Source organism: Xenopus laevis, chromosome 8L (genome assembly GCF_017654675.1).
Source record: "Xenopus laevis strain J_2021 chromosome 8L, Xenopus_laevis_v10.1, whole genome shotgun sequence".
Lineage (NCBI taxonomy): Eukaryota > Metazoa > Chordata > Amphibia > Anura > Pipidae > Xenopus > Xenopus laevis.
In genome coordinates this window covers 111,589,458-111,603,311 of record NC_054385.1, presented here as the reverse complement: position 1 = coordinate 111,603,311, position 13,854 = coordinate 111,589,458, and the positions used below count along the sequence as shown (strand labels likewise).

At 37.1% G+C, this 13,854-nt stretch overlaps 1 non-coding gene across 1 annotated transcript; it reads left to right on the top strand.

The window, feature by feature from the left end:
• Nucleotides 1-2,143: 2,143 nt before the first annotated feature.
• Nucleotides 2,144-2,338, top strand: LOC121397407. Its single transcript, XR_005963654.1, has one exon. It is a non-coding gene; the product is annotated as a U2 spliceosomal RNA (small nuclear RNA).
• Nucleotides 2,339-13,854: the final 11,516 nt, after the last annotated feature.

Genomic DNA, 13,854 nt, shown 5'->3' with positions numbered 1-13,854 from the left:
GGCTATTTCAAAAGATGAAATAGAGATAGTATTACAGAGTATGAAAATTAATAAAACTCCGGGTTTGGATGGTTTACCTTATGAATTTTTCAAAATAATGTGGGAGGTGGTCAAAAATGATTTTGTTGATCTTTGTAGTTTTATCTTTAATTATGGGGTTTACCGGATTCTATGAAGGAAGGTTTGATAAGTTTATTGTTTAAGAAGGGAGAGAAAAAGGATATCAAAAACTGGCGTCCTATAACACTTAAACAGTGACTATAAGATTGTTGCTAAGGTGGTTGCTAATAGGTTAAAAGTGCTCATTGAGAAAGTTATTGGGGAGGAGCAGGTTTGTGGGGTGCCGGAGAGGCAAATTCATCAGAATTAGATTTTTTTGAGGGATATTATTTGGGATAGTAAAATGTACCATTAATTTTAGTGAATATTGATTTTGAGAAAGCTTATGACAGGCTATCACATGATTTTTTATTTTGTGTCCTGGAAAAAATGGGAGTTAAAGGAAAGTTGCTGGGGGTAGTGAGGGCTTTGTATAAGGATATTTTCAGTAGGGTATTGGTAAATAATTTGGTGGGGAAGAGGATAGCAGTAAATTCGGGGGTTCGACAAGGGTCTCCCCTTTCACCTATTGCTTTTATATGTGCGATTGAGCCCTTATTGCAAGCGGTTAGGAGGGATAAAGTGGTTAAAGGGTACTTAGTTACTGGTGGCTCGGGGAGGGGTGTAAAGGTATTAGGCTACATGGATGACATAGTGTTCATTTGTCCTGATTTGAATACTTTTCATAGAGTTAAGCTGCTTTTAAAGTAAACTGGAATAAAAGTATGTTTAAAAATTTTGGGAGAAAAATAGAGATAGGTGAAAAAGAAGAGAAAGAAGAGAAAGAAGGGATGAAGATTTTGGGAGTGCTGTTCACTGAGAAGTTAAGAGGGAGAGAGAGTTGGGAGGAGATAGGAAAGAAAGTAGTGAAGAAACTTAATTTTTGGAGACTTAGGGAGTTGTCTTTTGGGGGTAAGTGATTAAATCTGTGATTTTGCCCTTAATTCTATATCTTAGCCAGGTTTTTCCTCCGTCGGCTACAACTGTAAATAAAATAGAAAGATTGCTTTTTTTGTTTTTTTGGAATTCAAATATGGAAAGAATGAGGAGAGAGATAATAAAGAAAGAGGTGGTAAAAGGTGGTTTTGATTTCTCCAGAATTGAAGAATTTATGTTTATACAGTATTATTCATTATGTATTAAGATCCTGAGCAAGGAGTCTTTTGTTGCAAAAATGATGATTTTTTCTGCAGCATATATGTTCAGGAGATGTGGGGTGGTGGTATGGGATAATAAAAAGCCATTTTGTTTTTATGTTCCGCAATTTTATTTAGTAATTCAAGATAAGTTGAAGAAATTTTCTTTGCAAAGTGTTCCGTTAGAAGAGTGGGGGAAAAAGATAAGAATAATGCAGTTACTTAAAGATAGAGATCAACAGAGTGAAATTAGTTTTCTTAATAATGTACAGACTAAAGAAGTTTGGAAAAAATTGAAAGATAAAGATGTAGCAGGAAAGCAAAGGGATGTGGTTTGGATGGGTTTGCACAATGCTTTACCTACCAGATCCTTTCAAAAGAAAGGAATTTATTGAAATGTGATAAATGTCCAAGAGAAAGGTGTAGTGGAACTGAAGACACAATACACTTGTTATGGAACTGCAAGTTTGCAAGGAAAGTATGGAAAGGTACTAGTAACTTAATTAAAGAAATTACAGGTTTACAATATTTGTCATTTATGGTGATTGCTTTTGGTTTATGTAATTTGGTTTATGTCATTTGGTTAAAGTACAAACAAAGTTATTGTGGGTCATTTTGTCTTGTGTAAAGCAAGTATTGTGGGATAGTAGAAATTTGTTAATTTTCGGAAAAGAAGAGTTAAAAGTGGATCAGGTGATTAAGATCATTTTGAGTAAGTTATATGTTTATTATCGTTTAGAGGTACGTAGAAAAGGAGAAATGGATGCAGAGGGTTTGTGGAAAACAAAAAAGTGGGTTGATCTTGTTTAAGTGATTATTGTGTTAAATGATATGAAATTTATGAGCATGTTAAATGATATGAAATTTATGAGCATGTTTGATGGCTATTTCTTGATGAATGTTTTGTGATATTTTTTCTGGAACTTAATAAAATTTCATAATAAAAGAAAACTGTTCTTATCAGTTTAATATCTGATACGTCCCCTATCTGGGGACCATATATTAAATGGATTTTTGGAACAGGGAGATGGAAGAAGAGCTTGCTCTGTCCACTCCACGCATCGACCTGGTATTGCAGTACCTCCAGGACCGGTGCACTTCTCTTAATCAGTTTGAAAAAGCAGAAAAAGAAACAAACGAGCTGCGGGGAAAAGAAAAGCCCAGCAAGAGCAGCCCAAGCAAGCAAAGTTTTGGAGGACAAGCAGTGCGGAAGAGAGAGTGGCGGAGCAAGGAGGAAGCCGACGGTGGTGCACAATGCCTGGCTGCAGCATGACAGGCCAGCAGACATGACAGGCCAGCAGAAGCACAAGAGAGAAAAAGGCAGGCAGGCAGGCAGGCAGGCGTTTGGTAGTTGTTGTCGTCGTCTTGTGATCCCGGCTGTGTTCAGCTGTGAGTGGTTGCAGGAACGAGCTGATTGCATCAACGAGCTGGTTGTGGCCGTCAGAAAAAGGCGGGGCTATGCAAATAAGGTGTGCCGGGGCAGTCGGGAAGGTGCTGGGAGGCTGCGGGCCTCAGGCCGGTGAGCCCGTTGAAGGGCCGAAACAGGGCCGGAGCCAGAGAGGGCCTGGGGCTGGGAGCCCCCGCGGCCAGGCCGACTGGATGTGGTGTGGGCTTGGGCCGGAGGTGTGCTGCCTGCCGGGGCCCAGCCCTCCCTCTCCCCATGCAGGCATTTCTAGCCTGGCTCAGGGGCCGTCTGCGCGCCTCTCGAGTTATCGCTTCTCGGCCTTTTGGCACGATCAAGTGTTAAGAGGTAAACGAGTATACTGGTGTCTCGGCCTTGCTGCATCGGCTATCCTTTTTGGTACGTCTTAAGCAGCCTGCTGCTATAGGGAACCCACTACCTGCAAGAGAAGGCGATTTCTAAAAGTAAGAATGTCGACTTATCGTACTGGAGGAGCAAAGTTGAAGAATACATACCGTTTGGAGGTGGAGGAAGGAGAACGTGGCAGAGTGAGTTTGCGTTTCATCGTCTGTAATATCTTGGAGGAATTTTTGGATATAGATCGGAAGGAACTGCTCTGTCTACAAGATAATCCTGGTCGAGGTATTTACAATCTTACCTTTTTTGAGGAGAAAGTATGTCACAAGTTTTACAAGGGGTGTTCTGAGCACAAAAAGGATCCTATCTTTAATGGGGTTACAGTGACTTGTATCTCGGAAGATCTTGAGAGACCTTTGACGGTGCGAATGTATAACCCCTTTGTGGCTACTTCTGATATTGAGATTTTTTTGAGGAAATACTGCAGCTCAGTTAGATTTACTTTTAAAGTGTCTAATGATCTGAGTGTCTGGAATGGAAATCGGAGTTTTATGGTGGTGTTCAAGAAAAGTGATACTGGCATAGGAGGGTTTGATCATCCCCCTTCAAACTTTTCAATTGGGAGGAATCGGGGATACCTGTTCTATCCCGAACAACCACTATATTGCCATAAGTGTATGGAGTTTGAACATGCAAAAGAAAATTGTCCTAAAAAAGACCCATGTAAAAACTGTGGTCAGGAGGGGCATCAAAAAGACCAGTGTCCAAAGAAAAAAACTTGTGATAGATGTGGTAGTACTGATCACTTGTTTAATAAATGTCCACAGTTAAAGAAAATAAGAACTGTCACTACTGGAGAAAAGAAATCAGAGACTCTGGCCCTAAGATGTGGGGCGATACTCCAGATGAAGTGTTATTTAAAAATGCTGGATATATACAAAATGCAGAGGGTTTGTGGGTTCTGGATCCAAAGGTGTCATTTAGAGGATCTGTGCCAGGAAAACCTGCGAGTTGTGTTGCTAAAGAGATTGTTGAGCCGCCCTTAAAAAAAGGGAAAACTGCTCCTGAAGGAGAGAGTACGGTTCAGACTAAAAGATCTATAAAAAAGCTGGTGAAAAAAGTGTTACATCCGACTCCGATGTGGAGAGAACGCCAGTATTGAAGCCTGGGACTGAAGAACCGTTGTCAAGTCAAGAGAGTATTCGGTCTGGCCAAGGTGGACAGGCAGGATTGATATCAGGTGGAACTATGAGTGACAATGATCTGTTAGTTGATATTGGGAGCTTTGATCCAGGGGGGGGGAAGATGTGATGGATGTGTAATCTTTGTAGATTTGCTTCTTTGAATGTGAGAAGCATAAAAGGGTCTTTTAAAAGAGCCGCTTTATTTTTATATTTAAGTACATTAAATTGTGATATTATTGGGGTTCAAGAATGTGGAATTCCTAATAGAATAGATTACAGAGAATATGAAAACTCTTATCTGGTCAGTCGGTCTGGTCTGGGTACAATTCAAATAAAAATTCGGGGGTGGCTATATTATGTAGGAGTAATGTAGAGATAATATCGTACACGGAGATAATGGCAGGTAGGGCCATAATGGTGAAATGTAAAATGAACGGTGTAGTGGTCAATTGTATTAATGTGTATAAATCTGTGGATAAGAATGACAGAACTGATCTTTTTGAAATGTTAATTTTTTTTTTAACTGGATTAGAACCTGTAATATTATTAGGTGATTTTAATTGTATTTGGCCAGGTGAAAATAGGAGAGGTGGGACTGTAAAGACACAGATAGATAAGACAAGTGTTTTTTTTGAAAAACTTAATTATGGATTTTGATTTATATGATAGTTGGACAAACTGTAAACAAAAGATTGGAGAAGGGTTTACTTGGCAAAATAATCGTATTGCATCCAGAATTGATTATATTTTTTTGTCAAAGTTTTTTGAAATATCTAAAGTGGAAACGTTGATTTCGGGTTTTTCTGATCATAGGATGTTAATATGTTCAGGTAAATATGGGAAACTTAATAGAATTAAATCTAAAATATGGAAACTTAATGTAAATTTATTACAAGATCAAAAGATAAAAGATAGATTTGAAGCAAAGTATAAAGTTTGGGTTAAGGAGAAATCTAAATTTGTTAATATATTAGATTGGTGGGAGGATATTAAAAAGAAAATTAAAGTTTTTTTTCTAATATAGGTAGAGAGAAGGCTGCTAAACAAAGAGAAGTGTTTGGTATGGTACAGTTGAAGTTACAAACTGTATATAAACTTAAGGAGGTGGGTTTAGCTTCTGAAAAAGATATAGGACAAGTGAAGTTAGGGGTTAAAAAAGGTCTTGAAGAGATGGGAAAAAAATTATTTTCAGAATTATTATTATTATTAAAAAATAATAGACAGGAAAAGAGATTTTTTTGAAAGTGTGCAAGGGAAATCAGATATTAATGATATGTTAAATGAAGTTTATAAATTTTACACAGCTTTATTTTCTGTTAAAACTAAAGATAATGAGGTAGAGAAGTTGTTTTTGAATTTTGTACAGAATGAATTGGAATCTACAGAAGTGGAGAATTTGTGTTGTGAGATATCTTTAGAGGAACTTGGGTAAGACTCTGGGGGAAGATGGAATTCCTGTAGAGTTAAAGGTTGATTTATTACAGGTTTTTAGTGAATGTTTAAAAGCAGAGTGTTTACCAGGTTCATGGAGGAATGGTGTGGTGTCTTTAATTTATAAAAAAATCAGGTGAAAATGATCTTTTAAAAAATTGGAGGCCAATGACATTGCTTAATGCACATTATAAGATTTTTTCAAAAATAATCGCAGTGAGGTTAAAAAATGTAATACATAAACGTATTAAAGAAAATCAAGTTTGTGGGGTTCCGAAAAGGCAAATACATGAAAATTTAATCACATTGAGAGATGCGATCTGGTATACTAGGGATAGAGGCCAAAATGTGGCAGTGTTAAATTTAGATTTTGAGAAGGCCTATGATAGGGTCTCACATGTATGGTTGTGGGAAGTATTAAAGAAAATGGGTTTACCAGTGTTTTTTAAAGTTATATAATAAGAATACAAGTAAAGTTATGATTAATGGGTTTCTTTCAAAAGCAGTTAAATTAGAATCAGGAGTAAAACAGGGGTGCCCGCTGTCACCTCTTTTGTTTATTTGTTCTGTGGAGCCCTTGTTGGAGGCTATTAGATGTAATAAGTTGGTTGAAGGTGTAGATATAAAAGGGGGTGGTGGGCAAAAACTCAAAATACTTGGATACATGGATGATCTTACAGTGTTATGTTGGAATGTTGAATCTATGAGAAAAGTTTTAGAAATAGTTGAGTCATTTGGTGTTTGTTCTGGTTGTAAATTAAACCTAGCTAAATCAGAGTGTAAAGTATGGGGTAAATGTGAAGGGATTGATGGATTAGGAGTGAAGGTTCAAAGATGACTTAAAAGTACTTGGAGTGCTGTTTGTAAATTAAACCTAGCTAAATCAGAGTGTAAAGTATGGGGTAAATGTGAAGGGATTGATGGATTAGGAGTGAAGGTTCAAAGATGACTTAAAAGTACTTGGAGTGCTGTTTTCTGATGATTTAACGGGTGCAAAAAATTGGGATTGTGTAATTCAAAATATTGGAAATTTTTTTTTTTATTTTGGAATTTGAGATCATTATCAAAAGAAGGTAGAGTATTAATTATTAAACAAGTGGTATTACCAATAATATTGTATGTCGGTTTAGTATTTTTCCCATCTAGCCTATCACATAAAAGAGTAATCAGAAGTTTGTTTCTGTTTTTGTGGGGTTGTAAGATGGAAAGCTTGAGAAGGGAAAAGGTTTATAAAAGAACTGATTACGGTGGGAAGAGTTTCCCAGATGTTTTTAAGTTTATTAGTGCAAAATATGTTTCTTTTCGTTTAAATGTAGTTGATAAAAATACAATAGCGAGTGCATTTATTAAATATGCAGGAGGTTTTTTCCTGAGGAAATTGGGATGGGTTGAAAAGAATCATAATATTCCGTTTATGTTATGTCCTCCAAAACAGTATATTTCGTTGTATAATGCAATTAATAAATTAGGTTTACAGGGTGAAACTTTAGAAATGAAGAACAGGTTGAGATAATTCACCCTTATACAGAAATGGTTTCAAAGGAAATTTGGAGAATGGTGTCTCATCCAAGTTTATCTAATGTACAGAAAGATTTATGTTGGGCTATTGTACATGAATGTTTACACACAAGGCAATTTCAAGCTAGGAGGGGTTTGGTCAGGTGTGCTAAATGTCCTAGGGAAGAGTGTGCAGGAGAGGAAGGAGTTATTCATGTTTTTTGGAATTGTTTTTTTGCAAGGGATGTTTGGGGGAAAATAGGTGTTTTATTTAAGAAAGTAAGTGGACTTAACATATAAAATGGTGTTGTATGGAAAAGGTGGAAATGTTCAGGGGTGTAAAATGTGGTTGTTTGGCAATGATAAACTCAGCCTGGATGTGGTGTGGGCTTGGGCCGGAGGTGTGCTGCCTGCCGGGGCCCAGCCCTCCCTCTCCCCATGGAGGCATGTCTAGCCTGGCTTTGGGCCTGTCTGCGCGCGCGCCTTTCGGGTTATCGCTTCTCAGCCTTTTGGCAAGATCAAGTGTCTTGTTGACTGGTTGTGCCTTTCATCACCGCCCTCGGCCTTTCAACATCGGTCCTAGACCTTAAGTTAACTGCTGCTATAGGGGGAGGTCTGCGAGGTACCCGAGTTGTGATCAACCTAGAAGACCCGGAAGCCACCTTCGGGTGGTGGAAGGGGGCTTCAACCCCTTGAATTGAGAATGGAAGACTTTTTTACGCCATCTACTCCATTAGTCCGATTTAAGAATACTGCGCAAGTGGAAATTCCTGAAGAAAAAAGAGGTGAGAATGCTCTCAAATTCATGGTGGAAGATCTTTTATTCTTTTGTGGAATTAAGCCTGCTGACATGTATTGTATGCCAGAATTTTACAATCAGGGAGTTTACGAACTTGTTTTCAAGAATACTGACTGTTACAAATTTTTCAAACAGCAATATCTTCTTAAAAAGGAGGACCCAAGGATTGCAGGTTGTAAAATGGAATTTAAACATTGTGATAACATACGTTTAATAACTGTATACATGTACAATACATATGTTAAAGATGAAGAGATCCTTTTTGAAGAGATCACATTCAAAATTTTGTCCTAATGAATGGCATTATGAGCAACAATCAGCATGGCTTTATGAAGGATAGGTCATGTCAGACGAATTTGATTGCATTTTATGATGTGGTAAGTAAGATTCTGGATAGTGGGGGGGCAGTAGATGTGATCTATTTGGATTTTGCCAAAGCGTTTGATACTGTGCCCCACAAACGACTGCTTTCTAAACTAAGGTCTGTTGGGCTTAATGAAGTCGTTTGCACATGGATAGGAAACTGGCTACAGGATCGGGTACAGAGGGTGGTTGTTAATGGGACATTCTCTACTTGGAGTAAGGTTCTTAGTGGGGTCCCCCAGGGCTCAGTATTGGGTCCACTTTTATTTAACTTGTTCATTAATGACTTAGGGGAGGGTGTTGTAAGTAATGTATCAGTGTTTGCAGATGACACAAAATTATCCAGCCCAATTAATTCCATCCAGGATGTGGCATCCTTGCAACAGGATCTTGACAAACTGGCAATCTGGGCAGCTAAGTGGCAAATGAGATTCAATGTTGATAAATGTAAAGTCCTGCACCTGGGATGTAAAAATATCCAAGCCACTTATACCCTTAATGGGACTGCACTAGGCAAATCCATTATGGAAAAGGACCTTGGAGTCCTTGTAGATGATAAACTTGGCTGTAGCAAGCAATGCCAGTCAGCAGCATCAAGGGCAAATAAGGTCTTGAGCTGTATTAAAAGGGGCATAGAGTCACGGGAGGAGGGGGTCATTCTTCCACTGTATAGAGCACTTGTAAGGCCCCATCTAGAATATGCCGTACAGTTTTGGTCTCCAGCACTCAAACAGGACATTATTGTATTAGAGAGGGTACAGAGAAGGGCAACTAAGCTGGTAAAAGGTATTGAAAATCTTAGCTATGAGGAAAGACTGGCCAAATTGGGGATGTTCACGCTGGAGAAGAGGCGCTTAAGGGGTGATATGATGACTATGTATAAATATATAAGGGGATCATATAACAATCTCTCTAATGCTTTATTTACCAGTAGGTCTTTCCAGCTGACACGAGGTCACCCATTCCGATTAGAAGAAAAGAGGTTCCGCCTAAATATTCGGAAGGGGTTTTTTACAGTGAGAGCTGTGAAGATGTGGAATTCTCTCCCTGAATCAGTTGTACAGGCTGATACATTAGATAGCTTTAAGAAGGGGTTGGATGGCTTTTTAGCAAGTGAGGGAATACAGGGTTATGGGAAATAGCTCATAGTCCAAGTTGATCCAGGGACTAGTCCGATTGCCATTTTGGAGTCAGGAAGGAATTTTTCTAAGGCAAATTGGAGAGGCTTCAGATGGGTTTTTTGCCTTCCTCTGGATCAACTGGCAGATAGGTAGTTAATAAACAAAAAAACAAAAAAAAAGGTTGAACTCGATGGACATGTGTCTTTTTTCAACCTTACTTACTATGTTACTATGTTACTATGTTACTTAAAAAACTGCTTTGATGAGATCCTTTTTTACTTAAAAAACTGCTTTGATGAAGTTGATGTCGTTAAAAGAATATCTAATGACTATGGAGTGTGGTCAGGCAAGAGACTATTTAGAGTACGCCTGCGTGATGATGAGAATTCAGAAGATGGCTATGATCACCCACACCAGCTCCTAAATATAAGAGGAAATAGAGGTTTCATGAAATACAATGGAATGTCTATATATTGTTGGAAGTGTAACAGCTTTGGGCATGTTTCTCAGGACTGTCAGGCAGGGAAAATTTGCTCTGTGTGTAGCGAACTGGGGCATGATGATCCAGATTGTAAAAATGTTTTGACCTGTTCTAATTGTGGCACGGAGGGGCATAGATCTGCTGATTGCCCTTACAAAACATATGCAGATAAAGTAAAAGCAGGTCTGGTGTCTGGAACAAAAGGAAAAGCCCAGGAGCCTACTGCAAAATCGGACCCACCTGGTCAAAAGGTGGAGAATCCAGCAGGAGGAGCAATCTCAAGTATGACAGTCTTGGGTGAGTTGAAACACTCTAAAAGAGGGAAGGAAAAACAAGATAAAAGTCCTTCTAAGAAAAAGCAGAAAAAGAAAAAAAAGGATAGCAGACCTAGTATAATTGAAACCCCTATGGCCGAGGGCGCTGAGACTTCTGGAGATGAATTTATTGAGGTCTCAGAAAAGGAAGAGGAATCCAAAAAAGGTGATGAAACTCCAGACTCATGTAATTTGTTGATGGAGATAGAACCAACAAGTGGCGAGGAGATGGCTATGGGATCACCTTTTGTTGAGCTTGGAACTAAAGTTCTCCGGGGGGAGAGACTGAGCAAGACCCCTGTTTTGCCAATACATCCTGGTTCAGAAGAAGATGAACCAGGATAGTTTTTCTTTGTTCTTTTTTTGATAGTTATTTGATTTGATGCTCCTAAGGTGCGCCTTTTTTATTAGAGCTGGTCTAAATAGAGCTAAGTTTCGGAGATCTGAATATAATTTTTTAAATACTAGACTACAAAGTATGTAATGTTTTAAAGCATTAGGTTACGAAGTGAATCAAGAGATAGAAGATATAAAGAAAGATATCAAAAATTGGCTAAAAAATAAAGGGAAAGAAATAATTTTTAACTCAAGAGTAAAGGAATATGAGGAAGGCGAAAAGTGTACTAGATATTTTTTTAAGAATATTCAGAAAAGACATGTTATTAAAGAGCTAAATGGTTTTAAAAAACAGGAGGATATTAATAAGGTTATTTATGAATTTTATGAAAGTTTATTTCGAGGTAATGAATGTGATAAGAATTTTGATGATTTTATATTGAGTAATGTAGAAAAGCTTTTAAATCATGAGGAGAAGTCACTTTTAAGTGGGGACATAACACCTGAGGAATTGGATGAAGTGATAAAGAGTTTGGCAAAAAATAAGTCTCCGGGTATAGATGGGTTAACAATTGAATTTTATGTGTTTTTTTGGGATTTGATGAAAATTTCAAGATTTTAATAAGATGATTAATGAATGCTTTGAGAAAGGAGAAATAAATGTATCACAGAAAGAGGGAATTGTCACATTGATTCATAAAAAAGGATCTAAAAGTGATGTAAAAAATTATAGACCCATTACTTTGCTGAACACAAGACTATAAAATAATGGCTAAAGTTCTAACAAATAGATTAAAAAAGGTTAGGAGAAGGTCAAGTTTGTGGGATTCCAGGAAAGTCAGTATGGGAGAACGATTAGAGATGTTTTAAGTGATACATTAGATAGGAAACAGAAAGTTGCGCTTTTATCGTTAGATTTTAATAAAGCGTTTGATTTAATCATATTAATCATAATTTTATGTTTTTAGTATTAAAAATGATGAATATGCCTAAAAAATTTTTTTGACAAAGTGAAAATTCTTTATAAAAATCTTAGTTAATGGGTTTTTAACAGATAAAATAAATATTAAATCCGAGGTAAGACAGGGTTGCCCTATGTCACCTTTGTTATTTATATGCGCTTTAGAACCTTTTCTGCAGATGATTAGGGGTGAGAAGATAATTAGAGGGGTTTTATTACCGGGTAGTAATGGGATTATTTTAAAAATCCTTGCTAATATGGATGACGTTGTTATTTTATGTAAAGACAGTTCATCTATAAATAGAGTAATTCTTTTAGCTGAATTTTTTGGTCAAGCATCAGGTCTAGTTTTAAATTTAGCTAAGACAGAATGTTGTGTATTTGGGAATTGGGTTTTAGATCAATTTTGTAAAATAAATGCCTTAACAGAAAGTGTTAAAGTATTGGGCATTATTTTTAATAAAAATCTGAGTGGAGAAGTTAATTGGATTAACATGTTAAATAAAATAAAACAAAGATTGGCTTTTTGGCAAAGTAGGAAATTAACAATGGAGGGTAAAATATTGATAGTTAAATCTATTTTGTTGCCGAATCTATTTTGTTGCCGATTCTTTTATATACATCTATAGTGTTTTTGCCTAATGATCTGTATATGCGAAAATTTACGAGAGAGATTTATGTTTTTATATGGGGTTCAAAAATGGAGAAAGTTAAACGAATGACTATGGTGAAAGATAAAGCAAATGGAGGAAGAGGGATCCCAAATATTAAAACGTATTTATCTTTAAAATATTTCGTTTTTAATATTAAGTTATTTATATCTAACAAATATGCTTCCTATTTTACTACATTTGGTTGTGGATGGATTTTTAGAAAGTATAACTGGTTCACTTTGGAGAAAAATAAACCTTATGCTTTTAATTCTTATATAATTTAATTATCTTGACTAAGATCATATAAAATTTAGGAGTTATTTAAATATGATATTGCTGATTTCTTAGATGTGAGGAAAATAATGAATAAGATAAAGAAACAAGAAATTATGGAGCAAGTTGAGTTTTATACAGTAGAAATAAGTAAACATGTTTGGAATATGGTACTTAAAAATGTAACTAACAGCCAGAAGGATTTGGCTTGGTTAATTGTGCATAAAGCTCTACCAGTCAAAGATTTCCAATACTCTAGGGGTATCATCCGGAATTCTAAATGCTTTAGGAATAATTGTGGGGAAAACGAAACAGTGTTGCATTGTTTTTGGAATTGTTCTTTTGCACAAGATATATGGAGGAGAATTGGGCCTTTTTTTAAAATTTCTTACGGGAATAAAACATTGAATATGAAGATATTTTTTATGGTCAGAAAATTATATGTGAAAAAGAGTCAAAAATGAACACCAAGAGCCCCAATAGTGTAATATGTTTTTACGGGGAGTAATGGTAGAGTAAACAAGTTAATACTCACAAACCAGGGTTACCGATAAGCAACCACTGTATAGGCAGGTGGGGAGATTATCCTGACCCCACTCAGGAATAAAACTTCGCTCTCTGTAGAAGAAGAAAAAGGGGATGATACCCCTCCACTCGGGGGGGACTCGATATAGTAGTAAGACAAAACAGAGGCGCCAAAAGGATAAAAAATAGCTAAAAGCACTTAAAAACACAATGGGTAATTCAGAGGAGGAGGTAGTAATGAACTTACCTCCTCCAAGCAGACACCAACGAAAGTGGTAGTTTTCAATAATAGTTTATTCACAAAACAGTATTGCAACGCGTTTCGCAGGCATTTCCTGCTTCATCAGGCAATATGGAACGGGAGCAAAAACAACTAAAAAAACAGAGACAGGCAAATTTGTAAAATATTATTGTATACAGCTGTTCGGATTGTGGGGAAGTGTGGATACTAAGTGATGCCCTTGGGCCAAGTATATGGGGGGGAAGGGGAAACAAGGGGAGGAGAAATAGTTCACAGCATGGGGAATCAAGTGCTGATGGACATGGGGGATAGGCTGCTAGTATATATTATCTAAATTGGAAACCAAGCATCTTGGTGGGAGACATAATAGGAGACATAAAATAGTAACATAATAAAGGACGTGACCTAAGGTATATTTAAAGCCAGGGGATGTAGCACAGATGACTAAACCAACAAAAGAAATCAATGAAATTAAGATAGAGTGAAAAACTTACCAGTGAAAAACTTACCAGTGTCTTTATATATAGTGTGACTAATTAATGGGAAGTATGTGGGGGGAGGGGAAAACAAGGGAAAGAGGAATAATTCACAGCATGGGGAAGCAAATGCTGATGGACATGGGGAATAGGCTGCTGGTATATATTAGTAGAGATGTCGCGAACTGTTCGCCGGCGAACTTGT